This window comes from Pseudophryne corroboree, chromosome 5 (assembly GCF_028390025.1).
Source record: "Pseudophryne corroboree isolate aPseCor3 chromosome 5, aPseCor3.hap2, whole genome shotgun sequence".
Lineage (NCBI taxonomy): Eukaryota > Metazoa > Chordata > Amphibia > Anura > Myobatrachidae > Pseudophryne > Pseudophryne corroboree.
The window spans coordinates 625,641,790-625,658,845 of NC_086448.1; the positions used below are offsets into that span (position 1 = coordinate 625,641,790).

At 42.6% G+C, this 17,056-nt stretch overlaps 1 long non-coding RNA gene across 1 annotated transcript in view; it reads right to left on the reverse strand.

Annotated features, from left to right (window-relative positions):
* Window positions 1-17,056, reverse strand: part of LOC134929274 (uncharacterized) — a 61,770-nt gene that overhangs the window by 37,281 nt on the left and 7,433 nt on the right. The window contains exon 2 of the long non-coding RNA XR_010178435.1: window positions 15,363-15,506. This is a non-coding gene — a long non-coding RNA (uncharacterized LOC134929274). The remainder of the gene's footprint in view (window positions 1-15,362; window positions 15,507-17,056) is intronic.

Here is a 17,056-nt window from a genome sequence, read left to right on the forward strand (position 1 = left end):
TGTATGACATTATTACAGCAAAATGTTTACTGTTTTATCATAGTAACTTTAAAAAGTAGTTAATATTGTTATATTTGAAATGTATAATGCGTTAAACTTACATATGAGAAAATACAGAAATGGTCCTAATGATAACTACTAATATAATTTCTGAATAGGCAATTGTAAACAGGATACATTCAGCATCCTGGTGGTCAGGATGCTGGCAGTCATGTGACCCTCGTCGGAAACCCGACACCCCTCAGGAGACTGGCGAATATAAACCAACAGCAGACATCCCGAAGGTGAGTATTGGGATGGGGGTTAGGGTTAGGCCTGGTAGGGAGGGGTAGGGTTAGGGGGGGGTTAGGCTTAGGTACTAGTGAGGGGGGTTTGCTGTATCTGACAGCCCTAGCCGACACCCCCAGATGGTTAGGGGAGGGGGTTAAATACTTACCCACCATCCGGTGTCAGGATTCTCACTGTCAGGATGCCGTAGTCGGTCATGTGACCACCGGCATACCAACCACTGGCATTTCATACAAAGCCATTGCAAACACAAAATATTTTATGTGTAGCTGGCAGCAGTTTACAAAAATATTTTAATTGGGCTCTCAGATTAAATAATTCATAGTCGCACACTGCCACAGATGGGATAAGAAAGAAATAAGTACAGTATAATGGGCATTTTTTTTTTAATTTAATTTTTTTTTGTAATATCCACAAATCCTCCAGGTTTAGAAGTGAAGTCCATGTTAAGTCACCTAGTACTTGGCCAGTGGTTTGAGACCTATTTTCTAATGTCACTTCCGACAGCACCAAGAAACACCAAGGTATCTTTTCCAGGGCTTATACATGTAGGTTCAATTTGAATTTCAAGCATACAGTACAGTAGGTTTCTTATTATTTTTCTTAGTCTTTAACACTGTATATTATGTTAATCTCCAAATAGTGTATTGCAAGATTTGCAACCAAAAATCATTTTATTTTTTTATGTTTGTAGTGACATTAAGTATGTACCAGTGGCAGAAGAGTAACCTGGTAGTAGGCTCCAGGGAAATATAAGGGATTATATGATTCATACATTTCTAGACAGATTTTATCTGAATTATTGTATATGAGTATAGCCTTGTAAAATATGCAGACAATATCAGCCTGGGAATAAGTGTAAGTTAAACTACTACTGTACTTCTGCTACTGAATCAAAAAGTTTGGATAATAGCCATCATCACTCAGTTTATATCCAACACAATGACTCAAAACCAACATGCTGATAACGATGTAGCACAATTATCACATTAAGGAAACAGTCTGCCATGATTTACACCTCGCAGGTGCCAGACAATTCATCAAAAGAGCAGTTGTGCTAATTTCATAGCATAAAACTATATGATTTTTTGTACAGTATTAGAATCCTCAAGTATGTTTTCTTTAAAATAAAATACACAGATTAAAATGTATTTTGTTTTCTAACTAAATTATTTATATTTGAACAGCAACACAAAACCAAGGTGATATATGTTTGATTATTGCAAAATAATAATGTACAAAAAAGTGCAATGTTCATTGCAATCATTTAGGGTGATTCAGACCTGATTGCTAGGCTGCTAAAATTGTTGTCCTGCGATCAGATAGTTTCCGCCCAAGGGGAATGTATATTCGCCGTGCAAGTGTGCGATCGCATGTGTACGCCGAGCTGCTATAAACCCCCTCAGTCAGCGGACAGCTGGAAATCCATTTGCACCTCACTCACCATTGAATGATTTGCCCTTTGTGTGCAGTCTCTGCGCAGCCCAGGACTTACTCCTACAGTGCAATCAGAACAGGCTGATCGGGGCCATAGCTGACGTCACACACCCTCCCTGACACGCTTGGGAACGCTTGCGTTTTCCCTGACACGCTTGGGAACGCTTGCGTTTTCCCTGACACTCTCAGAAAACGGTCAGTTACCCTCCACAAAAGGCCTCTTCCTGTCAATCAGCATGCGGATGGCTGTGCGATTAGAATTTTCGCACCAGCCTGTTGCTGTTCGGCGATGCCCATTGTTTGGCGATGCACGTGTACATTGCGGTGCATGCGCAGTTAATCGCTGATTGCCCGCTGTGCAAAAATGCACAGCAGTGATCAGGTCTGAATCACCCCCATTGCACAATGGCCCTCATTCCGAGTTGATCGGTCGCAAGGCGAATTTAGCAGAGTTACACACGCTAAGCCGCCGCCTACTGGGAGTGAATCTTAGCTTCTTAAAATTGCGACCGATGTATTCGCAATATTGCGATTACTAACTACTTAGCAGTTTCAGAGTAGCTTCAGACTTACTCTGCCTGTGCGATCAGTTCAGTGCTTGTCGTTCCTGGTTTGACGTCACAAACACACCCAGCGTTCGCCCAGACACTTCCCCGTTTCCCCGGCCACTCCTGCGTTTTTTCCGGAAACGGTAGCGTTTTTTCCCGCACGCCCATAAAACGGCCTGTTTCCGCCCAGTAACACCCATTTCCTGTCAATCACATTACGATCGCCGGAGCGAAGAAAAAGCCGTGAGTAAAAATACTATCTCCATTGTAAAATTACTTGGCGCAGTCGCAGTGCGAATATTGCGCATGCGTACTAAGCGGAATTTCACTGCAATGCGATGAAAAATACCGAGCGATCAACTCGGAATGAGGGCCAATGTTTTGTGTGTAATACTAATTATGGGAGTAAACCTTGCTTATTTTGCTAGCACCATTTTGGGTTCTTAGTAAACATGAAGGAGGTTATCCTGCACTGACAACCTATGTTACTATAGCATGCGCAGTGCCAGATCAAACATTAGGATTATTAGGAAATAATGGAGTTAGAACAAGCGCCCTGATAGTGTAGTAGTTCTTAAAACAAGATATCCACACAGTATAGGCAGGTAAACTGCGTACCAAATACTGAATTTTTATCTGCAAATAATAGAGAGGGGACAAGTGCGCTTCAAATTTATTGTTTTCCTTCAGTCATGTGTCTGAAGGAAGAAAACAAATTTTAAGACCCTCTGGGGTAAATTTACTAAGGTGGGAGTTTTTATAGAACTGGGAATGTTGCCCATAGCAACCAATCAGATTCTATCTACTATATTCTAGAAGCACCTAGATAAATGTTAAGTAGAATCTAATTGGTTGCTATGAGCAACATCACCAGTTCTCAAAAACTCCTACCTTAGTAACTTTACCCCTATGACTGTTGTGATCTAAGGGGGTAATTCCAAGTTGATCGCAGCAGGAATTTTGTTAGCAGTTGGGCAAAACCATGGGGGTAATTCTGAGTTGATTGCAGCAGGAATTTAGTTAGCAGTTGGGCAAAACCATGTGCACTGCAGGGGAGGCAGATATAACATGTGCAGAGAGAGTTAGATTTGGGTGGGTTATTTTGTTTCTGTGCAGGGTAAATACTGGCTGCTTTATTTTTACACTGCAATTTAGATTGCAGATTGAACACACCACACCCAAATCTAACTCTCTCTGCACATGTTATATCTGCCCCCCTTGCAGTGCACATGGTTTTGCCCAACTGCTAACAAAATTCCTGCTGCAATCAACTCAGAATTACCCCCCATGTGCACTGCAGGGGAGGCAGATTTAACATGTGCAGAGAGAGTTAGATTTGGGTGTGGTGTGTTCAATCTGCAATCTAATTTGCAGTGTAAAAATAAAGCAGCCAGTATTTACCCTGCACAGAAACAAAATAACCCACCCAAATCTAACTCTCTCTGCACATGTTATATCTGCCCCCCCTGCAGTGCACATGGCTTTGCCCAACTGCTAACAAAATTCCTGCTGCGATCAACTTGGAATTACCCCAGGACAGAGAGGAAGAGAATCCCATTCTTTGATGTGCCTGTGAAAGTCTATTATCTGGTATGCAGATTACCTATTTGTGATACTGTACCTCGATACAGAAAAATACTACACCATCAGGGCACTTGTCCCCTCTCTATTGTTTGCAGGTTGACCTGGCTATTTGATTTGATGACCACTAACCCTTGTAAAGTGAAGTTTATGTTGGTGGAGAGTAGGAGAAAAAAAATCTCTTTTGATGTACCTTTAAAAATTCAATATTTGGTACGCAGACTAACTATCTATACTGTGTGGATATTTTATTTTAAGAACTACTACACTATCAGGGTGCTTGTTCTACTGTATCTCCACTATTTCCAGATATATTTGGCCATTGACCTGTTGGTGTTTTGAGGAACTGAGCTGCCATCCACAGATCCATAGTCGAGAAAGTGTGACGAAAATAACCACTTAACATAGACATTGACAATAGTGACTACCATTGATAAATTAAGGACTAGCACACTGACTTTTTATCCTTTATACAATAGGCTTATTAGACAGCAGTATAGGGCACCAAGATTTGAGGGGGCAGTGTGTCATGCAGACAGCAGCCGAGAAATAAAATGAATATCTAATTAATTCCATACTGGCAGTAGCCACTAATTAGTTATCCAGCCATCTCAAGATGATGTACTTTTTATTCCTTCATTTCCAAAATTTTCTTTCCTCCAAATGTAATATCCCCGTAACATAATCAGAAAAAAGGGCTTTGTGTAGTACCTTAAAACAATGTTTATTATACACACATAAACATGTTCACTTACACATTGAGCATGAAAATTCTCCATAAACAATAAACTATATAGAAATAATCACTCTCGCCTACCTGAGTGCAGCAGAAATGGAGCATATAGGGTGCTAGTCAATTGTTTTTGCATTGGCAGCTACTTGATGGCACCCAATGGAGCAATTCAATTGGTGCTCCCTTTAGGCACAGTTGCTGTCAGCACTGGTATTTCGCCTCCCTACCCTGGGGGTGACAAGTTGGAATGCATGAAAAGTGACCCATTATAGCGCTCAAACAGGACTTTTTGCAGCGCGTCCATCAGTCCGGTCGGGTTTTGCAGCTTTATGCAGCTAAACCCGACCTCTCTGCGTGCAATATTCGTGATAAAAGAGATCAGTTAAATATTATCCCGCAATTTCCCATCACTTTAGACGGGAGCTCGGACACTATATAACAATTGAATATCGCCCATATAAAGTCTTTCAGAAGTAGGTTCAGCTTTCCACTTTAGCCAGTTTCTCATATCGGTCAGCCTCCACTCTGGTGGCTGTGTAGTAAGTATCTCACTTCCATTTTTCCATCAGAAGATTATCAAGCATACACACCAGAGCAGTTTTAGTGCTATGTCATCTCTAAAAGATGGACTGGAATAGATCAAAAAATATCATAAGGTTGGTAGATGTGTTTCCAGTAAAGTTATCACTTTCTCGAAAACCATTCAAAGAAAAGGAAGGCTTGGTACCAGTCTGTAGTAAGTCATTTGTTAGGGAACTCCAGCACTATGTGTGTGAGACCCCTAGAGCCATTGAGAGGGTCTTTCACCAATAACAGCTGTTCCTGTTCCCTTAGAGCTGTATGCACTTACCAGTACTTGAGATGCCGCCTGGACTTAAACCTCTAGCAGCAGAGGCCCACACAATAGGCTGGAGACCACAAGATAATAACCTGGAGTGTAGCAGCGGCAAGGCTGGTGTTAACAACAGACAGACTTTGGCAATGTAATGCAGACTAAACTGATGTGACTGAAGACAGCTGGACTTGATGATAACTGGATACACAGCAAGGCAGGAGTTAACTGTTAAACAATCTGGAGCTGAGTGTGTAATGGATTCACATCAAGGCAATGGTTAACTGTGGAAGCAATCTGGAGCAGGGTGTGAACTGAACTCAGGCTGAGAGCTGACATAATGGCAAACAACTCCAGGGTTTTGCTGTTTGAATTGTGACAAGGCTGCAATTTGAAATAGCATAATACAACACAGTGGCTAATCTGTGACTTAAGAACTGGTGCGGGTATATTAGAAACAGGTAGCTGCAGACTTGATGTTAAAGGCACGGCAGAAATGAATGTAGTTTGCTGCAATAGGTGATCATAGACGCACAGGCTGGATGTGCACTGAACCAGGGCTAGGTGTGACTTGAACCGGCAGGGTGCATCGACAGGAACTTGCTACAACAGGACACAGACTGAAGGTGACACAGAAGTAAAGCTGGAGGTTCTTGGTAAGGCTAGGACAAAGAGTTGGGATAAACACAGGACACAGGTGCAGGGCAGAATCCAGCAGGACACGGGAGCAGGACTGTCAGGAACAGTACACTGAGGACTGAGGCAGGGTATCAGGATGTGGACTATGACAGAGGTTAAAGTACAGTAACAGGCAGGCAGTCTGGGAACTGTACGGGGTACAGCGACCATGTGGCGAACTCACTAGCTGCAGGAACTACGGAATATCACAGGCAACATGAACTGGCCAGAATCCCTAATGAAAGGGAGCCAGACCAATCGCAAGAGACATCAAGCTGGAGTCAGGTAATGAGGCATTCCAAACAGGTGTGATGCTATGCGACAGCCAGAGTACAAACAGGAATGAAATACATAGGCGACTCATAACATCACGAAGTCAGGCTCTAAATACAAATTGTTATTTTAGAAGATATTTAACAATTGCTTGCTTTTGTGATTCAGGACAAATGCCTGTCTGCAAATGGCATTATCCTATTTTGGAAAATACTTCGTAATTACTTTACATCAATATACTCAGAAGATTTGTTGAAGCAGGTTCTAGGATAATTTCAATAATGTCTAGTACAGTGGTTCCCAAACTTTCTTGCATCACGGCACCTGAGAGTATCAGTATTTGTTTTCACGCCACCCCCAGGATCAAAGTTTATTATTGATATATTTGGGAAAAAATATTAAATTAAGTAAATTGTGCCCTCCTGTCATCCTTAGGGCCTATGTGGTTGTATTGTACACATGTTTTATGATTGGCAGCCACAAGCACTGGTTTTGCCCATTAATTTGACCATAAATAATTTGATTTGGTCCTGGAACACCATTCTGAGGCACCCCTGAAAGAGCCTGGTGTCACCCCAGGGTCACTACGCACACAGTTTAGGAACCACTGGTCTAGTTCAAAAAGCCAGATTGTCTACATTGGCAGGACTGGAACTCTGCATTCATTCCACTCTCTATATAGGATACCTCATTAGCAAAGAAGATTAAAATCTCATTGGATCATGTTTGGGAGCGGTTGAATCAGGTTAGAGTCATGATGGTTTGTAAAGTATCTTAACCTTTGGAAAGGTGATCTGACAGGCATTCCGAGTTATTTTTGGTGATTGTGGATTTGGTTTTCTTCATCATGCTAGAGCATTTTTTGATCAACCTCTACCAAGTGTTTTCCACCATCATCTTTTAAGCCTTTGACCCATCTTTAAAAACTTCTCAAACCAAAAAGCTTGCTGATAGTATCCATTATAACCCTATTATAGTAATGTACAAGAGAACAAGGATCTTTAAAGGCACCCATTACATAAGAGAGATCCAAATTTGTTGTAGAAGGCTTGGGGTCAACATCCCTCATTGGACGATGTCTGGACAACACCATGAGTGAATTTCTATTTTGAGACTGCTAATCAAATGGGTGGTGGTTCAAACAAATACCAGAGTTTATTATTAGGTGAGAGATTTATAATCCAATCTGGAAAAAAAGAACAAAAATGTGATAAATGTATGCATAACCAAAGGAAGTACTTATGTTAGGCCAAGAACTTTCATTGTGCAGAGAGGGTATTGATATCCTCCAGGATGAGCCATCTTTGATGTCTGTCAATTTCTTGTAGAAATACCTTCCCATCTCCAGAGGGGGGGGTGGTAAATAAAAAGAAATCTGAAACTTAAACCCGTTGAAAACTCAAATAAGCAAGTTATTCCTGCTCAGTGGTCCTTATGTTTAAGTGTTTTTTTTTTGTTTGTTTTTAAAGAAGATTTCCACTCCACCTCCCATATGGTTCAGCCTTAAGCTCTATATCACAGAGTCATTTATTAGAAATGCAGCTTCCAAGATAGATGTGTAGCCAGGTCTCCATAATACATGATTTGGTGATCAATATAATCAGCATTTGTAGCATTTTTGTTTCTTAAAGATCTAGCATTAGAGAGGACAGACCTGTGAGCTCATACCAGATTACCTGAGGTAATTTACTGTCTACTGTATATAGAACAGGTATTCGGGGGATGAGAGTCACATATTATAGGGCGAACTAACGGTTCTAAACACTGTTGAATAACATCGTTATTTGAAACTAGGGGTAAGCAGGAGATAATGGAATTAGAGGGTCACAGGGGACAAAAGGGTTTTTTAGCCTGCCCATTTCCCACAAGTACCCAAGTGTTATTTTTTTAAATGCCAAGGGATTGAAGCATGGAAGATTGTGATGGTTAAATAGGAACTACAGAACATGGTGAAGAAGTGAAAAGATAAAGCTGCAGGTGTAGGAATACTTTGCGTCATCAATGAGAAAGTAAGTGTGGCTTAGAGAATGATGGGGGTCATTCTGACCCCATCGCACGCAGCGGTTCTTCGCTCGTCGTTGCCCAGCGACAGCCATCGCCAGGCAACGACCAGAAGAGAGAAGAAAGTGATCGCTAGCGCGATCACAAGAAGATTGACAGCGGGGAGGCGTTCCGGGGCGGATACTCACCGTTTTCTGGGCGTGGAGTGCCGATCGCAGGCATGTCCAGGCGTTTGGAGGGCGGATGTCTGACGTCTATCCCGGGACCTTCGTCGCTGGATCCGTCGCACAGACTAAGTAGGTCTGACCCTGGTCTTGTTTTGCAGGAAACTTTTTTAGCATAGCAGGGCTGCACAAGCAATCGCAGCCCTGCTATGCTAACATACACTCCCCCATAGCCGGTGTCAATCGGATAATTGTTAGGTAGATCATGATAAACACATTAATGTATCATCGTACATAACAACCTTTATCACTTCAATCATTTTAGATTTCTCATTTCAATCTCACTTAATCATAAATGTCTGTAAATTGTTATTAATTAAACCCTGTCAAAAAGATTTTTACTCTTTCCACCATGTGCTTTTCCAGCTGGACCTAAAAGCCCACAAAAGGTCGAGCAGAATGATTATATGGGGACAGTTCCAAAATCCAGATTGAAATGTGCTGGAAGCATACTATTGGTATGTGCAAAGTGGACAATTAGGCTAAATTACCCAAATAGAATTATGTACCATGCCAGCGTATTTCTAGCATAGAGAGCAGTAACGTGAGTTTGTTTTGTAACTTATGCCGGAAGATTGTGGTATTAAAAACAATTTTTTATAATTGTTTATAAATATTGTTACATCTACAGTAGCACTGCATTAATCATCCTCAAAGTGTTGCATGATGTTTGGCCATATATTGTCCTCTAAATATAATTTTCCTGCACACCTCTATGGAGTGCGATTAAACATTTTCAATGTTGGTAGATGTGAGGGGCTGCTGATCTGACCATTTTGTGGTACTTTGTGTCCATCACCACCAACTGCACCTATGAAAAACCATATTCTCTTGTAGACTTGTCATTGCTTTTTTTGTGTAGGTATTGACTACTATGAGCGGAATCACTGGGGTCGGTGACATGCGTTCTGAAAAGGGGTGTAGCCTTGTAGGGAGGACGGGACCTCTAGGAGGGAGCGTGGCATTGTCACCTCTAGGCACTGTTGGCTCCTATTCAGTGACAGGAGCAGGTGCACTGCGCGATAATGTCACAGCGCAGCACCCAGCTCCCTGTCACTGAGGAAAAGCCGGCATTTTGGTGTCACCCAATAATCATGATCAAACAACTGGCTAGGTTGGACTAGAGTACTATAAATTGAGTAATGCTTTGTATTGTTTATATTTTAAACCTTGGAATGTCAAAGGAAAAGTCTAAGGAATATTTTTTTCTTTATCCTTTTTTAGAATAGGTTTTCTGTGCATTGCTTGTACCACAATGACACTGAGTGGTACATTCAGTTTACAACAGTGACAGCATACATAAATAGTGACAAGTGATTACAGGATCACAGGATGTAACAGCATGAATTACCCGAAGGTGGAAGTTCTCTATTGATGTTCAGACCATTTGTAGTGAAGTAAGAGTTTACATTATTTCAACAAATATCCATCACTTTTTCCAAAGAAAAAAATATAATAAATGTAAACTTTTTTGCTTGCATTTTTACTGTAGCAGTGTTTTGTACAGAAATATACCTTCCCCTCCTGGCCCCCTAACCCACCCTCCCCGTAGCCTAACCCTAACCCTCAGTGGTGGTCCCTAACCTTAACTCCCCTCCCCACAGCCTAAACCTAACCACAACTCCCCCCCCCCCTTCCTATCCCGGGGTGCAGCCAAACCCTAACCCTCCACCCGCAGACTAAACCTAACACCCCTCCCCCACATGTGGTTTACCTCTCCAGTGGGCCGATATCTTCTTGTTTGGTATCCCGGATTTCGGCGCGGGATGGTGAACCTATTCCGGATGATTGTGGCATTGGTATTCTGACTACCAGCATCCTGACCGGATCCCCCCCCACCGCAGCTTAACCCTAACCTTCCCCTGATACTTACGTTCGGGGATTCTGGTGGTCGGTAATCCGGTGTTTCGGATTCCGGCGGTCAGGATTCCGGCTGTTAGGATTCCAGCATCGGACTTCTTACAGGTGTCGGAATTCCGGCACCGGTCTCCTGACTGCCAGCATCCCATACGCCATGATGCAAACTACATCCCATATTTAGAGCTATCTGTCAGTTTTTAAAAGCCACAGATAAGTTAATTTGACCAATGAATTTCAAATGGAAATAGTAATTAATGATAAATCAGGCTTGTTTAGCATTAATTACTTTTGCCATTTGAAATCCATCGGTCAAAGCCACCGATCATCTGCAGCTTTGAAAAACTGTCAGTAAATCTTAGTGTCAGGATTCCAGCAGCACTGTATTATTAGGTATGTGCAGGACTGTCACATGGATATGGAAGAGATTTCGCTCAGTATTATGACACAGTGTTGTCAATTATTAGTTGAGCAGAAACAACAAAGTCTGAAGAGGAACTTTTACTAAGTATGAGATAGATTGACACATGAATTTCCCTAACACCCTGCCCAGCTCAATAAAACCACTTTAGTCATTATGTGTGACTTTCACACATTTTGCAGGAGTTTCACATAGTCACAAAAAATGCATCATGTCACACAAATGAAAGTCACCACAAAATTCCCAAATGATGCCAGGACCATGACATTTTTTTTACGAGCTTTATACCAATTTATTAAGGATCTGTGCACTGGGTACACTGTACATATGTGGGGTGGAAGCAATCAAAGCAAAGTAATTACACTGAGGGATATTTACTAGCATTGCTCAAAGTTGCACTAATACAATAGAAATAAGTTTACAATTAACTTTCTATCTAATGCATGTTAAACAAAGAAAGTACATTTCTGATTGCCAAGGCTTTGTCACAATCCTGCCTATTCTCCCCTAATTTTCCAGACTGAATTGTGACTTACCCTTGCCATCTGCCGTGCAGTCTTCCTGAATGTCCTGAAAGGTCTCATTTGCATACAAGCTGCATAACCTCCAACTGTACTGCTTTTTAACAGTCTGTACTAGTAAGGAGAGCTGTACCGATTTGTACCGGATTCTGGACAATCCCAATAGCAGTGCTGTTGGGACAGACTCCATTGAAAATAGGCCCACTGGAGAGGAGTCTGACAGCATTAACAGGAATACAGACTGCCAGCAGCTAGCCTCCCAAGCCTTGCCTTATCTGGCCCCAACAACACAATTGAACCCTCTCACCTGGCTGTCATTGAGATCAGTCGGTATGCTTAGAGCAGTGTAGGCAGTGTGGGGGCTACCGTTTCCCTCTCCTCCAGTCTTTTCCTGCACTCGGGTCCACCAGAGCCTATCAGCCACAAGCTCCGCCCCCCAGATTACACAAGGAGCAACTGCTGGAAGAAGCCTGGTAAATTAACTCTGTAAATGGCTTCTTGATGAAAAGGAATGATTAATGATTGATTATGTATGTGTTTTGTGAATGGGTTATTGAGTGCTAGCTTGGGTGAAGATAATAGGTGCTACGTGAGTGTATTAATGGGTGCTATCTGAGGGGAATTTTATGGGATCTGATCGGGTGGAAGAATGTGCTAATGGCTGCTGGGAGTGTGGAATGATAATGAATCTTGGAGAGATGGGCTAATTGATGCTGGTGGGGGTCGATTGATATGAATCGGGGAGAGATGGTATAATGGATGCTCGGCGGGGGTTGGAAAGGATTCATTTTTTTTGGACAGGAATAAGTTAGCAGATGCTGTGTGGTTTTGTTTTTTTAATGGTATGGCTGTTGGGTGGGAGGAGTTAATGGGTGCTAAAAGGGCTAATGGGTGCTGGCAGGATGGTTGAATGGGTTGCTTGGAGTAAATAGGGGTGGAGGTGAATGCACATATTGAGGGTGATATAATTGTTTGTGGGAATTTAACACCTGTCTAAAGCTATTCAATTGTTTTGCACAACCAGCCCCAAGCCTGCACTTATCACAGATTTCTGCTCGCAACCACCTGAGGGGTATTACAGAGCTATGAACTATTGCTTGCTGGTATTTAGTTAGCACTTGCGGATGTTCTTGTGGAGGGGTTTCATGGCATATAAGGGTGTGTGTGTGTGTGTGTGTGTGTGTGTGTGTGTGTGTGTGTGTGTGTGTGTGTGTGTGTGTGTGTGTATAAATACAGATATATAGAGAGATAGAGATAAAACATCAATCCACAGCACTCGCCATTCCCAGGTTTGGGGTGCAAAGTGGCATACAGTATGACCATACTACATGAATCAAAATCCCAGAGCTCAGCACTCACCATAATAAACTCACTCACCATAATAAACTATGGGGATTTAGTTCATGAATTGTACAATACATTTAAGCTTGCAGCCCATGTCAAGGGACCCCATTTCACTGCAAGTCCTCCTCTATCATTCAGATTTTTAAACCTGGTAACTGCTATCACATCAGAATTAAACTTAAGGTATGGTATACTAGCTTTTTTTTAAAGCAGTTAAAGTATATTGTGTTTAATAAGCATGAAAATTGCAATTTCCATAAAAATGAATTAGATACAAATACACCCATATCCACTATTTATCGCTTTGTAAATCAGGAATCTTCTTTCCTGCAGTTCAAATGTAAATTATTATTATTATTATTATTATTATCATTATTATTATTCTTTATTTATATGGCGCCACAAGGGTTCCGCAGCGCCCAATTACAGAGTACGTAAACAAATAATCAAAACAGGAAAACAGCAACTTACAGGTGAAGACAATATAGGACAAGTACAGAGTAAATAAACATAGCTACATCAGCAGATAACACTGAAATAAGTATCAGGTGGCAGAAGACTGCTGGAGTTGATGCGGTTAAATATGATTAAAGTAAGAGAAAGGATAAGCACATGAGGGAAGAGGGCCCTACTCGTGAGAGCTTACATTCTAAAGATGAGGAGTAGACAGACAGGGGTGACACAGATGGAGAACATAGAGAGCGTGGAACAGAGGGTTAGGATGAGATTAGGCTGTGTTTGGTGAAGAAGTGGGTCTTGAGAGCCCGTTTCAAGTTTGTAGAGTCTGAGGGGGAGAGGTAGGGAATTCCAGAGAAAGGGAGCAGCATGTGAAAAATCTCGGAGGTAGGAGTGGGAGGAAATAATCAGTAGGCAGGAGAGTTGGCGTGCATTAGCAGAGCGAAGAGGACGGGTGGAGGGGAGATAAGTCAGAGATGTAAATGGGAGAGGAGTGGGTGAGGGCTTTTTAAGTGAGTGTGAGAAGCTTGGATTCTGAAAGGGAGGGGGAGACAGTAAATAGAGCTGGCCCTAGCTATTTTGATGCCCTAGGCAATATTCTGGCTGGTGCAACCCCCCCCCCCCCCTTCTCCCCCCTTCCCCTCCCCTTGTGGAGATAGTGGGTGACTGGGAGAGGGTGACAGGGAGATAGTGGGTGACTGAGGAGGCAGGGGTGACAGGGAGATAGTGGGTGACATGATGAGAGGGTGACAGGGAGATAGTGGATGACAGAGACAGTGAGTGACAGGGAGATAGTGGGTGACTGGAAAAGGATGACAGGGAACCACCACCATAAACCCGCTACACACATCCCCTATCAGCCTGGGATCGCAGCAATGGAGGAAGAGCGAGAGGAGGGTCAAAATGATTGGTGCTGCATCAGACCTGCTGCTAATACCAGTAACAGAGTCTTTCTCTCCAGCCCAACAGTCCTGCTTTATTACATTAGATGTCCCTGCTCCCCCCCCCCCACCACCAAAATCGCATATAAAGGACCCCATCAGAAATTCTGAGGCCCGGGACTGACAAAATAGACAGGGCCCCTTCCCCCCCAAAAAAAGATTCTGCTGCACTGCTCCACCCCTATGTGATGTCAAGCATTGTGACGCTACATTTAGGTGGAGCATTGCAGACCTACAGGAACAGTACACAAAGAGCTGGTACGCAGGGAAAGCTTGTTCTAATAAGTCCTGCTTGTTTATCAGCCCATTGTTCTTTCACAGCCTGGTGCAGCTCTCATGGTTTTGGCGGTATGAGTCGGAGGAGGGCCCACATCTCTGTCTTCCCCTGATGGATGACCTGACTGTATAGTATCAGTGTGTGTATGGACCCCTGTATAGTGTCAGTGTGTATATAATGGATCCCTGTATAGTGTCATTGTGTATATAATGGACCTATGTATAGTGTCATTGTGCAACACTACCTCACTGACAGCAGCACAATCCCTGCCTCACTGACAGCAGCACATCCCCGCCTCACTGACAGAAGCACAATCCCCGCCTCAATGACAGCGGCACAATCCCCGCCTCACTGACAGCGGCACAATCCCCGCCTCAATGACAGCAGCACATCCCCGCCTCACTGACAGTGGCACAATCCCCACCTCAGTGACAGCGGCACAATCCCCGTCTCACTGACAGCAACACAATTCACGCCTTACTGACAGCGGCACATCCCCACCTCACTGACAGCAGCACATCACTGCCTCATTGACAGCAACACATCCCCGCCTCACACTGACAGCAGCACATCACTCAATCAGTAACAGCATCTCAATCCCTGCCTCACTGACAGTGGCACAATACCACCTCACTGACAGCGGAACAATCCCGCCTCAATAACAACATATATATATATATATATATATATATATATACACACACACACATATACACATATATATACACACACACACACACACACACACATATATATATATATACATACATATATACATATACACATACACATGCATATATATATATATCATCATCATCATCATCTTACGGCGGCACTCTGGACTTCATAGACGAAGAAATCACCAACACATTGTTTATGTTATCAACGATTCAGTGCCTCTGCACTTTTATCAAGATGTGGCATACAATAAAAAATGAACAAACACTTACCAAATATATAGCACCAGTGAACAGACATCCCCGGCGCCGCTTCCCGTCTGCCCGTCAAACGTCTGGGCGCGGGACTTTGACGTCAGGCTGTCCAAAAGACGCATTGCATAGCAACATATACACAACCATGACATACATTCACCCCTGAAAATGAGCAACAAAATAAACAAAAAAGTATATAATTACTCAGGTACATACATTGTAACTGCATAGAATTTGTATCAGACAGAAAATGTGACATGCTACATATATTCAATGCCATGAACACTAAGCAAGAATTTATAAAAAAAACAATGTAGCCCTAGTGTTTAATTTAACCCTCTAGGGGGCAGGGGGCCTAATCTATCTATCCATTGCACCTCTTGCTGGAGCAATAATTTTTTTCTATCACCCCCTCTAGTTAATACCAGGATGTGATCAATTATTCAATATTTGATGGCCGTGAGGTTAAGATGATGCCTGATGAAGAACTTCTTTCCTGAGAACAGATGAAAGAACACCACCCCAGGTTGCATAAACCCACAGGTAGTACATTTAGGGAAATGGCAACAACCTGGTTTTGGATTACCCAAAAATGTTCTAGCCTTGTGTTTACCCATATTAGTAATATCCTTTCGCACGAGGGAATTTCTCAGATTGTTTCCTCTACGGTAACATGGCATTAAAGCAGTATTATTTAAATTGTGCCCAGGATCCGTGCGGATCAATGGCCAATATTTCTTAGCAGTTTTAGTAATTTGTGGGCTCATATGTGTAAAGGTGTTAGGCCATACAAATTTGTTATCTTTGTGCTTGCTCTTAGTACTGGTCAATAGTTGGTCAATTGGTACAGCCAATGCTTTGGCTTTCATTTCATTCAAGATTTTGGGACAATAGCCCCTCTCTCTAAATTTGGACATCATCTGATCCTCTTTCAACATGGCCTCAAATCTATTACTGGTGATCCTCAAAACTCTCAAAAATTGGTAATGCATCCTTGAGAGATTTGGGATGTGCACTAGATGACATAAGGAAATTGTTCCTGTCACTTGGTTTACTGAAAAGTAGAGATGAGCGGGTTCAGTTCGTTGAGATCCGAACTTCCCCGAACTTCACGTGTTTTACACGGGTCCGAGGCAGCCTCGGATCTTCCCGCCTTGCTCGGTTAACCCGAACGAGGCCAAACGTCATCATCCCGCTGTCGGATTCTTGCGAGATTCGTATTCCAGATAAAGAGCCGCGCGTCGCCGCCATTTTCACTCGTGCATTGGAGATTGAGCGGAGAGGACATAGCTACGTTCTCTGCCTGAAAAGCTCAATATCTGTGCTCAGTGTGCTGCAAATATCTATGCTCAGTGTGCTGCATTGTGGTGACCACCAGTATATTATAGAAGTACAGTACAGTAGGCCATTGCTGTATCTTGCAGCTCCATGTCAGACTCAGTTCTAGACAGTATCCTGATCAGTGCTCAATATCTGCTGCATTGTTGTGTGACCAGTATATACTATATAGTAGTACAGTGCAGCATTTTGGTGACCACCAGTATATAGTAGTACAGTACAGTAGGCCATTGCTGTATCTTGCAGCTCTGTGTCACTTCAAGTATCCCTATCTGTGCTGCATTGTTGTGAGCAGTATATAGTAGTACAGTGCAGCATTTTGGTGAACACCAGTATATAGTAGTACAGTACAGTAGGCCATTGCTATATCTTGC